This window comes from Schistocerca cancellata, chromosome 2 (genome assembly GCF_023864275.1).
Source record: "Schistocerca cancellata isolate TAMUIC-IGC-003103 chromosome 2, iqSchCanc2.1, whole genome shotgun sequence".
NCBI classification, from domain to species: domain Eukaryota; kingdom Metazoa; phylum Arthropoda; class Insecta; order Orthoptera; family Acrididae; genus Schistocerca; species Schistocerca cancellata.
Genome location: NC_064627.1, coordinates 1015777109 through 1015790607, shown reverse-complemented (window position 1 = coordinate 1015790607; position 13499 = coordinate 1015777109). Strand labels below are relative to the sequence as shown.

Here is a 13499-nt window from a genome sequence, read left to right as displayed (position 1 = left end):
ACACACACACACACACACACACACACATGCCCGAGAGAGGACTCGAACCTCCGACGGGGCGAGCCGCGCGAACCGTGACAGGCACCTTAGACTGCGCTGCTGCCCCGAGGTTCGTGCGATCTGTAAATCGGCATACCTCTTTGAGGGGCAGGAAAACACCACTCAAATTTACCCTAGTGGGGCAAGAAAAATTATTTGCAAGTATCAAATTTCTTTTACCTGTAACACATTTGTTGTATTGTTTTTACATATTTTATACACCGAGTTTGTAAAAATTAATTTAAACAACAACAAAATATTAACATTAAATGTGGTCACTATAGGTAGCCACCACCGCATTACAGTATAAAAATTCGATATTTGGTGATTGAACTTTGAAATAACTGGTTTTTAATTTTCGTGGTATCTCTTGAAACAGTTCTTGTCTGCTTTCAGACAAAAAGGTACTTTGCACACTGAAACTATTTCTGGAGCCAACAAGGTTTAGTACACCTCTAGACGGAAGATTTTATTGGAGAACTGCTCCATTTCGATTTCTTTGTGCATAATGAATGCGTTTGTCACACTGCAGTCTAAAAAGTGAGAAAACAATCTCATCCACCATTTCTTGCTTTTTCTGTCAGTAGCATAGTCTGACTTTAGTCGATCAAAATTATCCACATAGTTCATACTGGAATTGTAGTCTTTCAATACAATTGGACAAGTGATGTTGGTTATTGTTCCATCTTTCATTTTTCGGGTTACTGTGGACACATCTGATGGTGAATGACATGTTGAAATCAAGTTGACTGCCCTGTTATCTTTCCATTTATAGATTACTATGCCATCATTGCTTATTTTGTAATCGAATTCCCCTCTTTCCAGTTCCTTTTCCTCCTTTAGTTATGGCATGTTTTTCCTTCTGGGATTTATTGTTCCACAAGCGTACACACCATTGGATTTTAGATCCTTGAACAGATCATATGATGTAAAATGATTGTCCATGAAAATAATATGATTCTTTCCATGAAGACCACTGGTTAAATTTAGAACCACTTTCGATCCTAGCCCCACTACTGGAGAATGTGAAGCTTTTCCTGTATAAACTTCAAATTTAAGGTTGTATGACGACTGATCACGTAACATCCACACTTTGTACCCTCTTTTTATAGGTTTGTCCCTCATATATTGTTTGAGAGATGATCTGCCTTTGAATTTAACCATTGCTTCATCAATAGCAAGTTTTTGATGTGGTTTATAACAATCCTGGAATTTCCTGTTCAAATGGTCTAGAAATGGACGTAGTTTTACAGTTTATCATAATTATGACTGTTTCTATCGGAAGCGGCCGAATTATCATTGAGGTGCAAGTTACTCAGTAGCCAACTGAACCGTTTTACTGGCAACAGCTTTGATATGTGACTTCACCAAGATCTGGATCAGTGCTCCAGTAATCTCTGTAGGTATGCTTTTTAGTGATACCCATTTAAAAATTTATTCCAATGGAAGTCTTTAATTTAAACTTCGCTGGTGGGCACGAAAGTTTTGCCTTTCTGTGTAGCATTCAAATTCGTTTGGAACACTATGTGTTTTATTAGTGTTTCATCGAAAAATTCACAAAACAAGTCAATTGGCTTTAGGTTCACTTTGTTCTTTGTAGAATGAAGGCTTTCACGACCGGGTGACATGGCTGTTGATATACTTTCCGGGATGTGAGGTCGTGGTCCAAGAACTTTTCTGCTCCTTACGTTTCGTCCAGGACTGCGCTGGACTTCTTCAGAGGCGCTGCTCCGCTGGGTCTTGCCGACTGACTGGTCGGGTGTCTGAGAGCGACATATATATTGTGAGAAAGGTGGGCGTGGTTCAGGTGACACGTGATGAGCAGTGATAATCCATAGCAAAGATAAGGTTGACTGTCGATTACCACCTTGTCAAAGATAAAAATTGTTAGCAATTTTGTAGAGCCACTGTCCATATATCGCTAGGTTTCATAGCCTCCTCTTTCCTATTAAAATTATCGTGATGTTTATAAATTTCGATAGCTTCTCTATAAAGCCGTGGATAGTAATTTAACGTTGTAGATAAAACTTCGGTATCCGAAAACTTCACTTGGTGGTTGCCTGGTTGAAGAGCATGTTCCGCTACAGCTGACTTTTCTATTTTTCCAAGTCGACAAAGACTTTTATGCTCTTTCAGTCGCGTGTTTACGCTTCTGTTGGTAGTACCAATGTAAACTTTACCACTGGTACATGGAATTTTATACACACCACATGTCGACAGGGGTTGGTTTAAAGATCGGTTTTATGTCATGTTTTCGTAAAATCTTACCGATTCGATCTGTTACTTTTTTAATAAAAGGGAGAACTACTGTATTTTTCTGTCGTTGTGGTTCATTCTTATCTTTTGGGTTTCTGTTCCTTGGACGCAAAATTCTATTTATCTCTTTTCTTGAGTAGCCGTTTTTTTTTCAAAACCCTGCTTCAGATGTTTCACTTCAGCATCCAGATGTTCAGGTGTGTTCTTGGACCACGACCTCACATCCCGGAAAGTATACCAACAGCCACTTTGTTCTTTATTTCTGCGATCACACCACCTTCTCCAATAAATAATGGCACTTGGTCAACACTTGTTTCCTGTCTCCAGTTTACCGCGACTGTTGATGGAACAGTAGATGGTAAAATAATATTTTCACTGGCGTCATCAATTTCACTGTCATGCCGAGAATCACGACTGCTCGACACACGACTGCACACAAGACTAGAACTTGCACAGCTTGTCGTGAATGTGGGGTCACTTCCATCACTGCCATCACTGTCAAAACTGCTGTCACTAGAAGGTTTTTTTTTTTTTCAAATAAAATTCGGTAACATTCGTCCTCAGTTATCCCTTTCCGGCTAGACGTATACGATGGAGACGAAGAAAATATACTGTGGAGCAGAAGGGTGGTGGTTAGCAGCACTTACCACACAGAAATTTGCCTGTAAAACATGGTAAATTCTATTTAAATTTAAAGTTACGTTAGATGTAGACTTATATATGTTCAACATATAAATGTAAGCAATTACTTACCAAAAATAGTCGTATAAAGAAGAGCTACAGAGAATACTGCACGCCGCTTCCAAGAACAGTGCTAACAGTGAAAAAGTTGTTGTGGGTTGGCAGGAGAGCCAACACCGTGATACTAGAGGAAGCCGAAAGGCACGCGTTTTAGCTCACGCAGGCTGGCGTGAGGTCTGGAACAGGTCAAGGAAATTAGACTTAAGAAAAACGGACGTAGCTGGTGGAATACTTAACTTTAATCCATAAATGGTGAACGTCGCTCTTGACGGTACATTATTCATAATCTCAATAGTAACTGGTAATGGCGCCTTGCTAGGTCGTAGCAAATGACGTAGCTGAAGGCTATGCTAACTATCGTCTCGGCAAATGAGAGTGTACACTCCTGGAAATTGAAATAAGAACACCGTGAATTCATTGTCCCAGGAAGGGGAAACTTTATTGACACATTCCTGGGGTCAGATACATCACATGATCACACTGACAGAACCACAGGCACATAGACACAGGCAACAGAGCATGCACAATGTCGGCACTAGTACAGTGTATATCCACCTTTCGCAGCAATGCAGGCTGCTATTCTCCCATGGAGACGATCGTAGAAATGCTGGATGTAGTCCTGTGGAACGGCTTGCCATGCCATTTCCACCTGGCGCCTCAGTTGGACCAGCGTTCGTGCTGGACGTGCAGACCGCGTGAGACGACGCTTCATCCAGTCCCAAACATGCTCAATGGGGGACAGATCCGGAGATCTTGCTGGCCAGGGTAGTTGACTTACACCTTCTAGAGCACGTTGGGTGGCACGGGATACATGCGGACGTGCATTGTCCTGTTGGAACAGCAAGTTCCCTTGCCGGTCTAGGAATGGTAGAACGATGGGTTCGATGACGGTTTGGATGTACCGTGCACTATTCAGTGTCCCCTCGACGATCACCAGTGGTGTACGGCAGTGTAGGAGATCGCTCCCCACACCATGATGCCGGGTGTTGGCCCTGTGTGCCTCGGTCGTATGCAGTCCTGATTGTGGCGCTCACCTGCACGGCGCCAAACACGCATACGACCATCATTGGCACCAAGGCAGAAGCGACTCTCATCGCTGAAGACGACACGTCTCCATTCGTCCCTCCATTCACGCCTGTCGCGACACCACTGGAGGCGGGCTGCACGATGTTGGGGCGTGAGCGGAAGACGGCCTAACGGTGTGCGGGACCGTAGCCCAGCTTCATGGAGACGGTTGCGAATGGTCCCCAGGAGCAACAGTGTCCATAATTTGCTGGGAAGTGGCGGTGCGGTCCCCTACGGCACTGCGTAGGATCCTACGGTCTTGGCGTGCATCCGTGCGTCGCTGCGGTCCGGTCCCAGGTCGACGGGCACGTGCACCTTCCGCCGACCACTGGCGACAACATCGATGTACTGTGGAGACCTCACGCCCCACGTGTTGAGCAATTCGGCGGTACGTCCACCCGGCCTCCCGCATGCCCACTATACGCCGTCGCTCAAAGTCCGTCAACTGCACATACGGTTCACGTCCACGCTGTCGCGGCATGCTACCAGTGTTAAAGACTGCGATGGAGCTCCGTATGCCACGGCCAACTGGCTGACACTGACGGCGGCGGTGCACAAATGCTGCGCAGCTAGCGCCATTCGACGGCCAACACCGCGGTTCCTGGTGTGTCCGCTGTGCCGTGCGTGTGATCATTGCTTGTACAGCCCTCTCGCAGTGTCCGGAGCAAGTATGGTGGGTCTGACACACCGGTGTCAATGTGTTCTTTTTTCCATTTCCAGGAGTGTATTTTGTCAGTGAACCATCGCTAGCAAAGTCGGTTGTACAACTGGGGCGAGTGCTAGGAAGTCTCTCTAGACCTGCCGTGTGGCGGCGCTCGGTCTGCAATCACTGATAGTGGCGACACGCGGGTCCGACGTATACTAACGGACCGCGGCCGATTTCAAGGCTACCACCTAGCAAGTGTGATGTCTGGCGGTGACACCACAGAAGTATCAACTATTGTTCTGAATACGCAGCAAAAATTCACACAGAAGACCTGCACTGCCATCTAGCGGCATTTTAGGCAACAGTTACTTGCTTGGCAGAGAGACTACTGGCCCTTGAGCGGTAAAGGGAGAAAATATTATGTGGTTAGCCACAGTGACCACCGCCCATTGAAACCGTCTACATATGCGGTTAGTTACAGTTTTGCCTGCCCTTCAAAGAGATACTCCTCGAACTGTGACAGATCCGTGTGGGTCGCCCTCTGTCGGGCTGGAAACCCATATTAGTTGCTCAGAATACAGACCGAGGACCTATGCGGCCTCCTCAGACGCAATAAAATAATATCCAAAGTCATTCCATTTATTTACTGAAAATACGAGTCGTTGCTGCTACTTCTGCTTCGACTTACGGATACGTAATCCGGAGAAGAATCCGTTGAATCCAATAGTCGACTGATGGCTGCCGAGTACGCTGCATCAGCTCGGATTGGAAGTCGATGACACCCTGATCGAGGTAGTCACCCTGCTATCGAGGTAGTCACGCCCCCCCCCCCCCCCCTGCCCCCTGTAGTTCGGCACGAGGACAGCGGTGACCACACTCCATTTCGGGGGGAACTCAGTCCCTCCCAAATCACTGCCCGCGTTGTTCTCTCAGGTGGACCGCGATGTCGGATGCCGTGTAGTCGTGCCGAATGCTGAATCTCGCAGTAGATCTTCAGGCCCGTGCAATGCTCCAGTTTAGAGCAGCTTCTGGCTTCGGACTACGCATCAGCGCTGCTTTCTTTGCTCGTGTCAGTACTGGGTTCTGGACTCCATCAGCCTTGGCTTCGGATCGCAGATTGTCTCGTAGTGCAGCAAGTGCAAGAGCAACACTGTAACAATGTCACCCACAACATGTTACCATAGCATAATCAGAAAATCGAATACGAACGACGTGGACGCCATCGATCCTACTGATCGAGTGGCAAAAGCCAGTGGAAATCGAGTATTTATGTCGTCGAGGAGAGGATCTGCTCTAGGGAGTCATTAGAAATGACTGAATTGATTCTGTCCTCCCCGAGTCGTTAGAGGTCTTTCGTTTCGCTACAGATGCCTAACGAAATTTTTACAGGGTCTTTACGAGGTGCATTCAAGTTCTAAGGCCTCCGATTTTTTTTCTCCGGACTGGAAAGAGATAGAAACATGTGCATTGTTTTAAAATGAGGCCACGTTCATTGTCAATACGTCCCAGAGATGGCAGCGCCGTACGGCAGATGGAATTTTACCGCCAGCGGCGAGAATGAGAACTGTTTTAAATACTTAAAGTGGCGACGTTTTCCTTACTTGAACAGCGTGTAATCATTCGTTTTCTGAATTTGCGTGGTGTGAAACCAATTGAAATTCATCGACAGTTGAAGGAGACATGTGGTGATGGAGTTATGGATGTGTCGAAAGCGCGTTCATGGATGCGACAGTTTAATGAAGGCAGAACATCGTGTAACAACAAACCGAAACAACCTTGGGCTCACACAAGCCGGTCGGACGACATGATCGAGCAAGTGGAGAGAATTGTTTTGGGGCATCGCCGAATGACTGTTGAACAGATCGCCTCCAGAGTTGGCATTTCTGTGGGTTCTGTGCACACAATCCTGCATGACGACCTGAAAATGCGAAAAGTGTAATCCAGGTGGGTGCCACGAATGCTGACGGACGACCACATGGCTGCCCGTGTGGCATGTTGCCAAGCAATGTTGACGCGCAATGACAGCATGAATGGGACTTTCTTTTCGTCGGTTGCGACAATGGATGAGACGTGGATGCCATTTTTCAATCCAGAAACAAAGCGCCAGTCAGCTCAATGGAAGCACACAGATTCACCGCCACCAAAAAAATTTCGGGTAACCGCCAGTGCTGAAAAAATGATGGTGTCCATGTTCTGGGACAGCGAGGGCGTAATTCTTACCCATTGCGTTCCAAAGGGCACTACGGTAATAGGTGCATCCTACGAAAATGTTTTGAAGAACAAATTCCTTCCTGCACTGCAACAAAAACGTCCGGGAAGGGCTGCGCGTGTGCTGTTTCACCAAGACAACGCATCCGCACATCGAGCTAACGTTACGCAACAGTTTCTTCGTGGTAACAACTGTGAAGGGATTCCTCATGCTCCCTACTCACCTGAACTGGCTTTTGGCTTTTTCCAACAATGAAAGACACTGTCCGTGGCCGCACATTCACCAGCCGTGCTGCTATTGCCTCAGCGATTTTCCAGTGGTCAAAACAGACTCCTAAAGAAGCCTTCGCCGCTGCCATGGAATCATGGCGTCAGCGTTGTGAAAAATGTGTACGTGTGCAGGGCGATTACATCGAGAAGTAACGCCAGTTGCATCGATTTCGGGTGAGTAGTTAATTAGAAAAAAAATCGGAGGCCTTAGAACTTGAATGCACCTCGTACTACTTAGTCAAATTCTTGCTAGACGTTTTTGGTTCCTATCTAGTGTCTCTTATGTAATGTTATGGGAGTAACGAAGGTGGTTCGGCCTGCGCTGTTTTAACCATTTTCCGCATGAAGTATCGACGAAGCTGTCTTCCTGACACAGTAACGGTGTTGATGCGTGTTTATGCTTCCCGGCTGTAGGCTGGCCACAATTCAGCGTGATTGAGTATCGTCAGCTGTTCGCACTTTGAATAACTTCTACGTTCGCGTTCCCTTACTAATTTAGTGGCGTAACAGGTCGATCAGTTTGGCTTCAGGAAAGGTAAAGGTGCGAGCGGGGCAATTCTGACGTGGCGGTTGATAATGGAAGCGAGACTAAAGAAAAATCAAGAAGCATTCACAGGATCTCTCGATTTGGTAAAAGCGTTCGACATGTGTCGAATGGTGCAACACGTTCGAAACTCTGAGGAAAGTAAGGGTAAGCTGTGGAGAAATACGGCTAATATAATTGTACAAGAGCCAAGAGGGAATAATAAGAGTGGAAGATTCTTCACGGTAAATGATAACATCCAAACAGTTGCAGGATAAAGATTTATTAAAATCCTTGACCGCGGTTTCGGTATATCTAAATATACCTTCATCAGAAGTAAAATACACTAAAATCACATTCTGCAGTGGAGAAACATAAAACAATCGTGCCAAAGGCGTCGTCAGTAGTTAAAACATCATCTCCGTTTATACAACATAACTATGAACAGAGGGTCGATGCGAATACAGCATAGCCTACTGACGACGCCTTTGGCACGATTGTTTTATGTATCTGCACTGCAGGATGTGATTTTAGTGTATTTTACTTCTGATGAAGGTATATTTAGATATACTGAAACCGTGGTCAAGGATTTTAATAAATCTTTATCCTAAAACTGTTTGGCTGTTATCATTTACCGTGAAGAATTTCAACACTTGCTGTATCAGCCATGTTTAAAATCTTGAGAGTGGAGGATCACAACGAAGGGCGCGGATTTAAAGGTGTGTAAGATAGGTATGTAGTCTTTTGCCCTGCTTTTCAATTTATACATCGAAGAAGCAATGACAGAAATGAAAAAAAGTTGGGGAGTGGACTTAAAATTCAAGGTGAAGGGATATCAATGATACAAATTGTTCATGACATTGCTATCCTCAGTAAAAGTGAAAAAGAACTACATGATCTGCTGAATATAATGAATAGTCTGATGAGTACAGAACATGGATCGGGAGTAAGTCGAAGAAAGACGAAAGTAATGTGAAGTAGCAGAAATGAGAACAGCGAGATACTCAGCATCAAGATTGATGGTCACGAAGTAGATGAAGTTAAGGAATTCTACCACCTAGGCAGCAAAATAACGAGTGACGGACGGAACAGGGAGGACATCAAAAGCAGATTAGCACTGGCAGAAAGGGCAAAAGGTTCAAATGGCTCTGAGCAATAAGGGACTTAACGTCTGAGGTCATCAGTCCCCTACAACTTAGAACTACTTAAACCTAACTAACCTAAGGACATCACACACATCCAAGCCCGAAGCTGGATTCAAACCTGCGACCGTAGGGGTCGCATGGTTCCAGACTGAAGCGCCTAGAACCGGCCCAGGAAGCGCATTCCAGGCCAAGATAAATCTGCTACTATACACAGGCCTTAATTTGAGGAAGAAATTTCTGAGAACGTACGTTGTCGCCATTTATTGCGATCTTGTGCCAGATCAGGGTGAAGGCCTGAGATCTGGATGTCTTCACGCAGGGTATCAAGCCATCGCTGCATTGGTCGTCCTACTTGGCCGTTTCCCATTTACATATAGGTTGAAACTAGTCTTTGCCACTGTTGTCTCGTCTGCTCTAAAGACATGCCCGTACCAACGTAGGCGGCTGTCTTCATTTCCTCTACTATTGGTGCAACATCCTATAGCCTGCGAACTTCGTTATTTGTGACGTGGTCACGCAATGTTAATTCCGATGTCCACCTAAGCATCTTCGTCCACATAACAGCAAGTCTTTGCTGTACTTCCATTGTTGAAGGCCAGCATTCAGCCCCATACGGTAAAACTGGACGGATTACCGATCGGTATAATTTTGATACTTTTGGTATTTTGTTGTCGCATAATACTTCAGTAACGGAACGCCATCTGAGCCACGTGCTGCTAAGGCGGTCGGAGATTTTTGCACTGAGATTTCCATCAGCAAAAGTTGTCGAGCCCAGGTACTTGAAAGTCCTCGCTGTTGGGAAGTCAACACCATCGATTCTGATGGTTACAGATTCATTTAATTCTCTAGAAAAGTAATGTGGTTTCAACAAATTGAGCCGTAGTTCAAATGGTTTAAATGGCTCTAAGCACTATGGGACTTAACATCTGAGGTCATCAGTCCCCTACAACTTCGAACTACTTAAACGTAAATAACGTAAGGACATCACACACATCCATGCCCGAGGCAGGATTCGAACCTGCGACCGTAGCTGTAGTGTGGCTCCGGACTGAAGCGCCTAGAACCGCTCGGTCACAACGGTCGGCTGAGCCGTAGTCCTACATCTGCAAAGCGGTCATTCCAGACTTGGACTTGAAGGTGTAGATCATTCTTATCTTCACTGGCCAGTAGCACAACATCAGCATAAAGTAACGCCCAGGGTGAGGTTTTCTGCAGATTTCTTGTGATGGTATCCATGACATTGATAAACAGGAGCGGTGAGAGAGCAGATCGCTGATGAACTCCCACGGAATTAGCGAAGTCGTCAGATAGTCCGGCAGCTGATTGTATCCGTCTCTTCGAGTTCTGGTAGAGCAGTCTGGTCCACCTAAAGAGCTCTTCAGGTACTCCATGCTCTCGCAGGGCAAGCCAAATTATCTCGTGTGGCACTCGGTCAAAGGTCTTTTCGAGGTAGAGAAAGGCAAAGTGTAGATGTTTTTACTTCTCACGGTGCTATTCGATAAGCGCGGACGAGCTGCATGGATAGCATCTGTCGTCCCACAGCCCTTCACGGATCCACATTGATTGATGGAGATACATAATTTGTTAGATCCTTTTATCGATGATGCGCTCAAATACTTTCATGATGTGTAACAGAAGGCGTATTGGGTGGTAGTTGTTTAACGGCAGACCTGCATCATCGCCACAACAAATGATTTTTATTTCTCCGTCCCCCATTCTATAACCACTACATCACCACGCCCATGACTATATTAAAAAAAATGGCTCTGAGCACTATGGGACTCAACTGCTGAGGTCATTAGTCCCCTAGAACTAGTTAAACCTAACTAACCCAAGGACACCACACACATCCATGCCCGAGGCAGGATTCGAACCTGCGACCGCAGCGGTCTCGCGGTTCCAGACTGCAGCGCCTATAACCGCGCGGCCACTTCGGCCGGCTATATTAAAAAAGTAGCGGGCTTAAAGAATCACCATGTCTAACACCACTATTGACTGCAGCTAGTTAAGCTGGATGTAGTTGTTGTAATAAATATCTTCAACTATTTACGCTAGATCTGAAGGAATACCCCTATTGTAAAGCAGGTTTAATGCATCTGTTAACTGAAGTCTGTCGAAAGCCTTCTTTAAACCAATAAAACAAAGATAGTTGGTGTGTTGTACTCAGCTGACTCCTCTAAAATGTGTCTAAGAATGAATACTGCATCTGTGCATGAAGGTACTGCTCCTCTGCGAGGGTTTTAATGCTTCTTATTTTATTTCCTATTATTTTTGTTATGGATGTGATAACTGAACTTAGCAGATTTATCCCACTGCAGTTTAATAGGTCTTTATTCTATCCTTTTCTGTACGTGAGAATTGTAATACTTGTTCTCAATCTGTAATTTTATTATCAGTTATAACATTGTTAATGCAGTCGGTCAATTGTTCAGTTAGGGTATCCCACACACCTCAGTAATTCATTGGGAATCGTATCTTTCCCTGGAGACTTCCTATTTTTTAACATACTTACAGCTTCTTCTATCCGTCTATGTGAAACAGTTACATCGTCTTTGACTTACATACCGATCTCTGATCTCTCTTCGTTTTCTGGTGATTTTTACCTTTATAAAACTCTGTTAGCCTTTCAATCTACGATTCCTCATTTATATTGTTCGCTTTCAAAATTTCATTTAATTCTTTCCTCCTCTGTTGTATCATTCTCCAAATTTGTTTCTGCAACCCATATACGTAATGCTGTAAATTTTAGGCCACTTAGCAGGAAGAAAGCACCTACTGCACACTCAACATCAGCCGCAGAGAAAACAGACGCGCTCGATGGGCGGACGCTGCAGGTCGGCTGATTTAGGACTGGGGGGGGGTGTGTCCGCCCCCGCCGGAGTCCTCAGCAGATAACGCGGCCGGGAAATGGGCCCTCAAATCGAATTACCTGCCGCAAGTGAGTGAGCGCGCGCCGAGCGGCGCCGAATTAAAAATTACGCTCATCTGCATACAGAGCCGCGGGGCCGGGCCCTGCAATTACGCCCTTGTAAATCTCTCCCCCGGCAAAGGGTTGACGCCGCCACACCCCAGCCCGCTGCCTACCGGCCGCGGCCGAGCCACTAATGGCCGAGAGGGATGGTCCGCCCGGCCGTTGTCGGCAAGTAAGAAATTAGGTGGGCCGGCCAGCGTGTCTAGGGCCGAGGTGTGTGCTGGATGCGCCATTGCCTAGACGACACCTGTGACTGCTCATTTAGTGATACTTTTGCTGCGTCGTCCGAACAAGACACAACCAGGACGGAAGCACCACATGCGCAAAGATGCGCGATGGTGTCAGTGCCATACAGAGACTCGCCACTTCGCAAGTGCCACCACCACCACCACCAGCAGCACTGAGGATGAGGAGGAGCTCTCGCCCACTTGGTTACAGATCACCGTACAGGGCTAACAGGGAACGTCGTTTAGGGAATGTCGTTTAGTGAACTCTAGGAAGTGAACAGATGGTTGCTGTAAATTGCATTTACTATGTACTGTGAAGTTTACCTTAGATTATTTGCACTTGGCCATTCAGGGCCTTTTTTATGTTACATTACAAGTATTTTTAACTATATATGACGGTAGTATCTGTTCCCGAAAGAACAGTTACCGTCAATGACCATGCAGCTTTGCTAGAAATGAAATGATAATTAAATAGACACCCTAGCTGCAAGCAGGCGTTGATATACTTTATTGGGGACATGTTGAAAATGTTTGCCCCGACCGGGTCTCGAACCCGGGATCTCCTGCTTACATGACAGACGCTCTATCCATCTGAGCCACCGCGGGCACAGAGGATAGTGCGTCTGCAGGGACTTATCGCTTGCACGCTCCCCGGGGAATGTTGGGAATGTTGATCTCACGGGGAGCGTGCAAGGGATAAGTCCCTGCAGACGCACTATCCTCTGTGCCCGCGGTGGCTCAGATGGATAGAGCGTCTGCCATGTAAGCAGGAGATCCCGGGTTCGAGTCCCGGTCGGGGCAAACATTTTCAACATGTCCCCACTAAAGTATATCAACGCCTGCTTGCAGCTAGGGTGTCTATTTAATTATCATTTCATTACATTACAAGCATTGTTAAAGACTTTAGTATTCAACTAGTCACAAAGACAAGTAAACCTTTTTAACTCATTTGTGTGACTTTGTTACTAGTTTGTTGGAGTGTTGTTGAACCTTCGTTCTCCTACCCTAGCCGGCCGTTGTGGCCGAGAGGTTCTAGGTACTTCAGTCTGGAACCGCGCGACCGCTACGGTCGCAGGTTCGAATCCTGCCTCGGGCATGCATGTGTGTGATGTCCTTAGATTAGTTAGGTTTACGTAGTTCTAAGTTCTAGGGGACTGATGACCTCAGATGTTACGTCCCATAGTGCTCACAGCCATTTTCTCCTATCCTGTTGCCTAACTCTTGGGCATAGCTGTGTAATAGTGGCAGGGAGAAATTGTCTTAGCGGTGTACTGCACCAGACGCTGTTTCAGCAACTCACAAACTCGACCGGCCATAACAACAGTGTCAACTCGGCCCCCACAGCACTGTTTTCAAGTTTTCAGGACGACAACAATAATAGCCCAGCGGTATGTGCAAGTTATAAGCC

The 13499-nt window shown here is 46.0% G+C and overlaps 2 non-coding genes across 2 annotated transcripts; one reads left to right on the top strand and one right to left on the bottom strand.

Annotated features, from left to right (window-relative positions):
• Positions 1 to 12623: 12623 nt before the first annotated feature.
• Trnat-ugu (transfer RNA threonine (anticodon UGU)) lies at positions 12624 to 12698 on the bottom strand. The gene has a single exon. It is a non-coding gene; the product is annotated as a tRNA-Thr (tRNA).
• Positions 12699 to 12817: 119 nt separating this feature from the next.
• Trnat-ugu (transfer RNA threonine (anticodon UGU)) lies at positions 12818 to 12892 on the top strand. The gene has a single exon. It is a non-coding gene; the product is annotated as a tRNA-Thr (tRNA).
• Positions 12893 to 13499: the final 607 nt, after the last annotated feature.